The 9,648-nt window shown below is 31.3% G+C and overlaps 1 protein-coding gene across 2 annotated transcripts in view; it reads right to left on the bottom strand.

Moving 5' to 3' along the window:
* LOC107437538 (uncharacterized) overlaps positions 1-7,783 on the bottom strand; it is a 21,983-nt gene extending 14,200 nt beyond the window's left edge. Inside the window, exons 1-2 of one of the 2 annotated variants that reach the window (XM_016049590.4) lie at positions 7,652-7,783; positions 5,009-5,082 (exon numbers count right to left, since the gene is read on the bottom strand). The gene's annotated coding sequence lies outside the window, so the exon portion shown is untranslated. The remainder of the gene's footprint in view (positions 1-5,008; positions 5,083-7,651) is intronic. The other variant, XM_071186430.1, reaches the window with a different exon arrangement.
* Between the last annotated feature and the right edge of the window lie 1,865 nt (positions 7,784-9,648).

The following is a 9,648-nucleotide window of genomic DNA, read 5'->3' as shown; positions in this document are numbered from 1 at the left end:
CTGATTGGGACCCGGGGCAAAAACTTCTTTATGTGCCCCCCTCTGTTTCACGACTTCAGTAATGAAGAACTGAACTTTATGGGGGTATTTAAGTTTTTCACCTCATTATGGATAGCAAGAAAAATAACTAGAGCTTCTAATATAACTATAAAGTCTAAAGTCCCCCTCTAAAGGTCAAACAAAATATCGTTCTGTCCATTTTACTGATTTTCGGACAATTCTATATCCATCATACCGAATACAGCTTTCTGATTGTTAACTTTGTCATCTAGCTGCGAAAAATTCATATCCTTATTGACATTAGGGTGGAATTCAACTAAATTTTCACAATTACGATGGCTCAATAAAGCCAATCAGAAGCCTGGATTTTTGTAAACATATCGCATTTTGCGATAGTGAAAGAAACAGGCTTTTGATTGGCTAAATTTTCCCATCGTAATTACAAAAATTTAGCTGAATTCAGCCCTAGAAAGTCATGGATTTACGAAATATAGATTGCGTTCATACGATAGATTAATGAAGAAGCTGACATAAACCTGACGAATTTTACACTGTACTGATATTTTGTTTAAAAAAAGTTCATTAAAGCAATGAAAAGTTCATCAAGCGTAAAATAAAATTTCTGTTCGATTAGGGGGCCCCTTGATGTGGGGGCCCGGGGCAACTGCCTTGCATGCCCCTGCCTCAGTCAGGCTCTGTTTATCTCCCTTTTAAGTTATTAGACTTTTTTTTTTTCCAACGGCAGATTATAGACAGTAACAGCATACATACACATCTAATGAAAATAAGAACAGAAACAAAAAATGCTGCAACAGAGTCTATTAATCACAATATGTCTCTTGCTTCCCAGTAATAGAATTCCAGTAAAGTGCAGAGCTGCGGAGAAGGTGCGTGGATGGAGCTCATGTCCTCACCAGAACTGCAAAGAGTGCATACCGGGGAAGGAACGATACCAAATTTAGACAGATCTAGACAGACAGCGAAATTCAGCCACCGCTCTTCGTCTTGGGCCATTTCGCAAATTTAGGATAATAGTCCTCCAAGACTTTGTAGAAGTACGGTCGATAAGTTCTTCATGAGTACAGGTCTTAAAGGTCCTCTTAATAAGCTGTTTGATAGTTATTAGACTAAGCAAAGCAAGTTTTTAAGAAGCTCATTCGATCAAAATAAACAATTGTATTACGAATCATTTGACATAATGCTGTTGCTCGAGGTCAACTCATAAAAGTAAAAAATTAATACAATCAACCCATTTTTTTCGATACTTACCCTTTTAGAGTGGCCGTAAAAGCCTATTTCTCAGTATCTGTACTAAAACTACACAGTATTGATGCAGTACCAAACATACAAATATGATATTTTACACCTGTATTAGTGTGTTAAGTTCTTTTGAAAACTGCTCCAAATACCATAATGCCAGTAGAGCCAATTAAAAAATTAAATAAGCATGTCTTGACACGTATCATGTTTCTTCTAAATGAATTAGAATCATTTATAATTAAATATTGCTTCATGAGTACACAGCTTAATTTATTTCAGATTACAATTAATGCATATTTCTAAAATAAACGTTACAAATTTCAAAAATAGTTCGTAAATTTTCTACTTTTATCCTAACTAAGTAATTAATAACAGTTCTCCTTTAATTTCTCTTCTTAGTACATTGATTTATTTATTTTTGCCTCAATGAATATCCATTGCCAAAATTAATTGAATCAAAAATTAATTAAGCATCATTGGCATCAATAATAGATACGCAATTTTTTACGATTCTCCCAAACAAATTAATACCATTTCTCAATCAATTTCGCCTTTCCGCACATAACTTATTCTTTTTAATTATATTTTCTTTTTATTTTAAGTTCCGTTGATTTGAGTTTTAAAGAAAAACGTTCTAAAAGCATAGCTAGGAACAAAATGAACGAGAGTTTTCCAGTAACTTTAGCAATACGATTATGACATAGTCCGCCTACTCTACGACGTTTAATTTAATCATTTAGTTTATACGACATAACGAATAAAAAATAATTAAATATTAAAACTTTTTCATAGCCACAATGTCGTGCTTTGTCTCACCTCCTGCACTTTTTTAGAGCTCCCCGCAGCACTAAAATTAAATCAAAGTGCAAATTCCTGTTACACGATGACTGCCGCGTCACCCATATTCAGGTGACAGCAAAGTTTGTGATCGGGCAGCGTCACCCGCTTCAGGGTGCAGCTTATTTGACTACTTGCGAAGGATATTCGTATGTATTTGAAAAGATATTTCACAGGCAGCAACAAAACTATTGAATTGTTATAAAAGTAATACAAAAGTTATTTATTATGAGAATTATTGTGAGCCTCGTAAAAGCTTTCTTGTTCACTGCTATTTATCTCACTAAGAAATAAATGTTCATTTTTATTTTCGAAATTTTAACGAATTAGGGAAAAGATATTAAGTTATACTCCTCTTTACTCTCGGCGAGTTGTCTCGTCCCTCACGATGAAGGATTTAAAAAACAATAAATTTCTTTTTTGGACAAATAGAGCGATAAGCTATCAAGCAACACTAATGTTATTTTTAAAATATCTGAAGGAAAAAAAGTAGAATTTGATTTAAAACCAAATCAATGAGAAAATTCTATTTTTGAAATGGCTCTACCTAATGAACTCATTGAAATTTTCAACAAATTTTCGGAGCAGGAGCTGAATTTGCCCCTTGCAACCACTGTCCGTATTTCAGGATGATAGCAGAAACGGTTCTGGAGTTGTAAGAGAAAGACAGACACACACAAACTTTTCATTTTATTACTAAAAATGACTACAGGCCACGAAAAAATGTAAAAAGTGATGACTGTTAATAAAAAGCAAGAAATCAATAAAAGATGTTAAAATTGGCAACTTTTCTGACGTATTTCTTTTAGTTTTCTATTAAAGATGATAGCAAAGAAATTTTTCGCCTTAAATATAAATAATTTACAATGTATGCCATAATGTATTCCATAATGGCAGCTGCGATTAAATAATTAAATAACTTAAATAAATGAAAAATTAATTGAGTTTTTACCACTTCTTACATTTTTAGTTACCTATGGCATCCCAATACTATAGATCACAACTCATAGATTTTGAAACCGAAAATTCATTCTAAATACTAAATCGTAATAAATATAAAAACAATAAAAATAAAATAAATAAGAAATATAAAAATAATAAAATAAAAATCAAAAATCTGTTTTAAAATTTAAAAAAAAAATGAGATAAATAAAATTGAAAAATTTATATAAGCTCTAAACTATCCAATAATTTTTAAATAACAACTGTCATCAACGAAATCTCGAAAAACGGCACACATTGATTTAATTGGATACCTACAAGTGACGTCATCGTTAAGTAAATCGTGGCATTGTCGACTCAGAAGCCAATCATGTTTGACTCACACTCTTACAGATATCTATTTAAATCAAATTTAAATCACGTGGTTAGGCACTTCTTCTCGAGTTGCAAGTACCCAATTGTGCTAACTTAAATTGCGGGCAATAGTAACTGAAAACGTGCATTATCAATGAAATTCGTTTTTGTCTTGATTATAGCTGAAAGTAATTAAACCATAGACGGTATTATTCGGCACACAGAAAATGCTATTGATCGCGACCATCCCGAGATCGTCAAGTTTTTGTCGTATCACCGTAAATTTTCCTTTTGAATCGGTACTTGGTGGGCCGGGATATCCTGGTTGGCAGGGCGCTGGACTCACGTTCGTGAGAGTGGGTGTTCGAATACAGCCGGCCGAAGACTACCCGTGTAATAAATGGTGACTGGTGCGTGTTAAATCTGTCAGGTCACAAAGTCCTGCATTTTCCTATTGCAAATTATACCTCTGACGGTACTGAATTAGAGAATGAACGTTCTCTGATTCGGGTCAGAATTACGATCTGTGGATGTATGAATGGGTCAACCCAATAAACGGGTGTGACGTATGGGTGTGGCAGAAATCGAATTCTTTGTCATAGGTGGAGCCACTGGAAAGCAAGAACAATCGCCTTAATGGCCTAAAACAATAACATCGGCACTTGGCGCACAACTTCAACTTTAATTTTTTCACATTCCCGTTGACTTTTCCTTATTTAGGTTTATAAAAACAAGTTTTAAAAAGGGATAACTATAGGCAAAATAAACTCGCGTTTTCAAAATACTAATTCAGTGAAACCACAATGAACCACGAAAACTATTCAAGTAATTTTACTTGTACTCACATAACTGAAGATAAATAATTATTAAAAACGTACTATAAACTCTCCATTAATTGGAGTTGCAAGCTAAAATGAGAATGATCTGCAGTTTAAATTGCAATTTACTAATCTGAAACGAAATTAGTTTTTGCTCGTTCCAATTGAACGGTTGTTATCTTGACAGTGACATTTCCCGTGATTCCAACTATCAGTATGCCAAATTTCATCGCTCTCGGGCGGATGGTTTGGGATTCTATTAAGGACAGACATTCATTTTCAAATAGTATATGGATACAACAATTGAAAAAATTAATTTTGATAATTATGGATGAGAAAAATATTTTGATTGGGCCGAAATTTATAAGAAAAGAGCTCGATATCAATAAAATATCTCACTCGCTCACGTATAAATCTTATGACAAAAAAAATTTTATAGTGAATATTCAGGAACTAGAAAATTATTACAAATAATAAATACATTTAATTCATTTGCATATATTTTAATTAATTGGACTTGATAAATTTTATTTGGTTTTGGTATTTATAAATTTAAAAGTTATCTTTTAAAAAAAATTTCTTGTATTCTCTATTTTTCAATAATTTCTTGCTTTTTTTTCTTAGTTCAGTCGAACATTGGTTCAAAAACTTCCAAATGTGTAAATAAGTTTGTTATTAGTCATAACCTAATTGATTGTCATAGCATTCATTCCTGTCATACTGTTTCTATTACTTAATTGTAAATAACTGTCTAAATAATTTTCATAAGTATATTAAAAAAAAAAAATTCTCCTCACCTGCAGGACCCAAATTTTAACCAATTGGAATCGGATTTGATCACATTTTTTCGACTTCACAACCCTGGTGCAGGCTGAAAAAAATACAACAAAACATGTTATTAGGTCTTTGAATTATGTTCTTTGTAACTAATTAGACGTCTCAAGGATACCCGATTTTTCCCCTCACCACACTTTTACCCTCCCCGTTTCGGCACATTTCGCTATTTCCCTACGCAAGAACAGTCCAACTTCTTACTGAAATGTACTACTGAGGAAAAAAAAGCAAAATTTGGCGAAACAAGGGCAACTGACAGGGTAAAAGTGAGGAGAGTGGAAAAATCGCGAAGCCTTGAGACACCTATTTACAAAGAGCATAGTAATTCTAAATTTAATCTTAAACTGTGAGGTGGGCGTTTTTCTCTTCGTTTTGTTGAAATATTCAACTGTCCCTTAACGACACTAATAATATCAAATCTATCATATAAAACTGATACTTTGTTGGAAGTATTGAATTTAGGAAGTTCTGCATATATTTGCATAAAAATAAGATCAGATTATAGATTTTAAGTTTTATCAATATACACTTTTTCAATTTTTTCTTTTCCCAAAATTTCCTTTTTTTTTCGTTCGATTTCATCCATCGCTGATAATAATACTGTTCTCAGAAATTTATCCGTTAATTGAAAGTAAATATGTAGTTAGTAAAAAGACAATGCAATGAAAAGAATAACATAACGATATTATTTTTGTAATAAAAAAACTTATGTTACTTAGGTTACTAAATAGAATAATGTAAATGTGAATCGAATAGGCGTCTCTATGTTGCTTGCCAGGGTTTCGCAAAATCTTACTTTTTCTTCTAGCAGTAAGGTTCAGTAAGAATGTTGACTATACTCGCATAAGGACTTTTTAAAAAAGTTTTAAATGAATTCTTAATTTGAATTTTTTTTATGAGTTTTGATTTAAGAAAATAATGTATGCCTTGATTTAGTTTTATTTAGGTCTGCTTACTTTAAATCCCAAAACCAAGAGTATGAGTTTAAGTCTTATTAAATAATAGATGGTAAGAAGTTACGTGTATATACGTGGTTACATGGGTATTTTTTGTAAGGACGTTGATCTATTTTTCTCTTTTAAAAATGCGTAAATGCAACATCTATATATATATTTCTCTTACACGGCACCAAAAAAAAGCCTCATTACAACTCCCCGAATGGCAACGTTAGAAAGTCGACCAATGATTGCTGCTAAAAATGTCACATGGCAAATGTCACATGAGGTGGCTCAACATATAGCACTTTTAAAAAGGGAAATAATAACCAGAGTGAGCATTATCAGGTTGTTCAATTCAGATTCNAATAGGGAGTTGTCTATTGTATGAAAGCAAGATTCCTAAGCATCAAGACGTGCTGATGTGACAGGGATAGAGACGATTTTGGCATGATCTATATTAAATATATGACCAAGGTTCCAACAATTTGCGGCAATAGAGGATTTATCGAATTCTTAAGAACGGGTAAATATATTTCGTAATCTGGATTTTAAAACACGTCTGGTTTGCCAGATTTTTAAGTTCCGTTTACTTTTTCTTTTTACGTGACGTTTTGTTGTACAAATCTGTTTTTGCCTAATTCACATACGGCGAGTCGTGAAAATGGGCGACTATTTTTAAACGCACTATACAAGTCCGTTTTTCCCCCACTTTTATAGATTTTGAATTAAATAAAGTTTTTACATTATCAAAAGTGTATTTTTTCGCCTCAGTTTCTTGAAATTATTCATTCTCATTGTCTCTTACAAGGGAAACTAGGGAAGTGTGACTCGCCAATTTTGAAATAAACTAGTGGGATGTATGCCTTATGAGGGATCATTTTAGGGGGCAACATTCGTTTCGGCCCATAGAAGGTTCTGTGAGAGATAAAAACAATATATAGAAAAATCAGTACTTTATTACTTCAATGCAGACTATTAGTTATTGTAGAGTTATTGTAATTGTCTCATACTCCAATTAATTTATAACTAATTAATTATTAAATAATTATTAATTAATTATTAATTAATTGATTTGCAATTACATACTCCGATTAATTTGGAAAATGTTTTGAAGAAAAAAATTAAAAGAATTTGATGTCAATTTTTTTTTAAATTAAACTAGCAGGTTTTTCTGAAAAACTGCAGAAATATAAAATTTTCGAAATCAATTTTGACAATAAATATGCATTATATAGCACGTGAAAGTACCACAAAATTAATTGGAGTATGAGATAATTACAATAACTAATAGTCAGAATTGAATTGAATAGATAATTGAAGTAATAAAATACCGATTTTTCTATATATTGAATTATTTTTTATCTCTCATAGGACCTTCTATGGGCCGAAACGAATGTTGCCCCTAAAATCATTCCTCATAAGGCATACATCCCACTAGTTTATATCAAAATTGGCGAGTCACACTTCCCTAGTTTCCCTTGTTAGTTAATAAAAATCCGAGCATCAGCGTTTAATAATTTTTAAAAAATTATCACACTGTTCTCTAATTTTTTATGTACTGCAGTTGAATAAAACTTACATATACGTTAAAGTGAAGGCAGAAAGGAAGAATCGTAAAGAAATGAACTAAAATTTCTAAATTCAAGAAAATATTTCGAAGGTTCTTACCTTTATTGCATCCCTAAAAATTGGAAATAAGAGACTGCTGTATTTTTTTAGCCAAATTTCAGAATAAATGGCGTCACTCTTGCAGAGAATGCTTTAAAATGTTTTTTGTTCCAAAAATGACATTTATTGGATAGAATAAATAAGATGTTCCGCGTTTTTATCTAAATGTTCCTTGCATCTTCTTTTCGGTTTCATTGTTTTTTTGCCTCAAATTATTCCTCTTTTCTTGTTAGCGACAATGCATTTTTATTTATTCTTTTGTCAGAATAGAGAGTTACGAACTTTCGAAACTGTAAATTACTCGAAACACCTTAATGTTAGTCACCGTGCAAAAGCTATAAATGTAAATCGAAAATAATGAGCCATGTAAATGAAATTCTCTAACTTAACTAGCTTGAAAGAAGATTTAAAACATTGGGTTGACAAATAAACATCCATAGTTTTTTGGGGTTTTTCATTTTTGTCAGTTTTAGTATTTTTTCTTTGTAAATTTTTTCAACCAGAATCTATATCATGTTTTTTTTGGCGTAGATTTATGTTATTTTTCAGATTATAATGAAAAGTTGAGAAAAATACTCATTTTTTTCGCTTTTAATTAAGAATTCAAAGTCTCAAAAGCTGCTCGTGACTTATGTGCTGTGTATGGAGAGCGTACCACAGTTGAAAAAATTGCTCATAATTGGTATATTAAGTTTAAAAATGCAGATTTTGGCCTCAAAGACACGTCTCGTTCTCGCCATCCAGTTTTAGTTTTTTGAGTTAAAATTGGGCGATTCATGCGAACGAGATATTGAAAATCCAACTGAACGGTGGGAAGAAGTTATAAACAACAAAAGAATCTATCATTGCTTAGTGAGTTTCAATTTTTATGAAAAATAAACTTTTAAAAAAGGAAGGAACTTAGTTGCCCAACCAGATAAATAACCATGGAACATTTTTTAATGTTTAGACCGAAACAAAACTAACAACAAATAGTTTAAAACTAAATTTTATTTTTCTTGTAACTTTTCACGCGAATGACAATTTAACTAGTAGCAGAAAATTTTTTTTTTCTTTTTCTTTTTTTTTTTATTTATTTGTTTGTACAGGTGAATATTAAACTTTTTAAATTCAAATTTTGCTAACAGCCTGAGTAGGTAAAGTATTCGCGATCGCAACGAACTATAGGGGGCGTTGTTGTATGAGACTAATACCTGCGATTTCTATATGAACAGTCATTCAGTTACTCTAGAGACGTCGTTAATGTAGCACGTAGCATTGCAACGTTCCTTCTTTATTGTGGCTAATTAAATTTAAAAAAGAAAAATGCTTGATATTCTTTCTTATGCAAACGAAAACAAAATGGTATCTCTTTTTATTAGAGAAGGAATATCCAAAACACATCGGAAAAATATTTGTACATTAACAGAAAAAAATATGTATATTCTTATAAGAGTTAAAACCTAATGCCCGAGAAATAGTATTACTAAATTTAATGATATAACATGAAAGGCCCATTTAAACTTTACATTCTATAGTTTTAAGAATCAGATTACTTCAAAAATTAAAATGAACAAAAAGTATACATAAGCCTCATAATTTTATGAAATTTAATTTTGTAAACAAAGTTTTCTATCAACAATTTTTATCAAAAAATTTCATGTTTCAATAAAAATCATTATTTAGAAACTAAGAAACGTAAAATAAAGAATGCTGACGAAACAAAAACAAAAAAACAATTCTTTTTTGTCGCCATTTTTTGTGCTACAAAAATTCGTCTTTGGGATTTGCCAAAAACAAAACAAGATGCAATTTTATTTTTTCAGGAGGGAAATATTTTACCGAAGAAACGAAAATGTACCAATTCCCACAACATAAAACTTTTACTTGGTAAACGTACGCTTTGGAAATGTTATTTCATTTGGATTGTTATTTCATATTTATCAGAGTTCATATGGCGATATGATTGTTTTGAATCTATGCTAAACTCTCTATCGGCTCATTTTCCACCGAAATCC

The sequence above is a fragment of the Parasteatoda tepidariorum genome, chromosome 10, assembly GCF_043381705.1.
Source record: "Parasteatoda tepidariorum isolate YZ-2023 chromosome 10, CAS_Ptep_4.0, whole genome shotgun sequence".
NCBI lineage: Eukaryota > Metazoa > Arthropoda > Arachnida > Araneae > Theridiidae > Parasteatoda > Parasteatoda tepidariorum.
The sequence above is the reverse complement of the archived record's forward strand: the minus strand, read 5'-3'. Positions and strand labels throughout refer to the sequence as shown.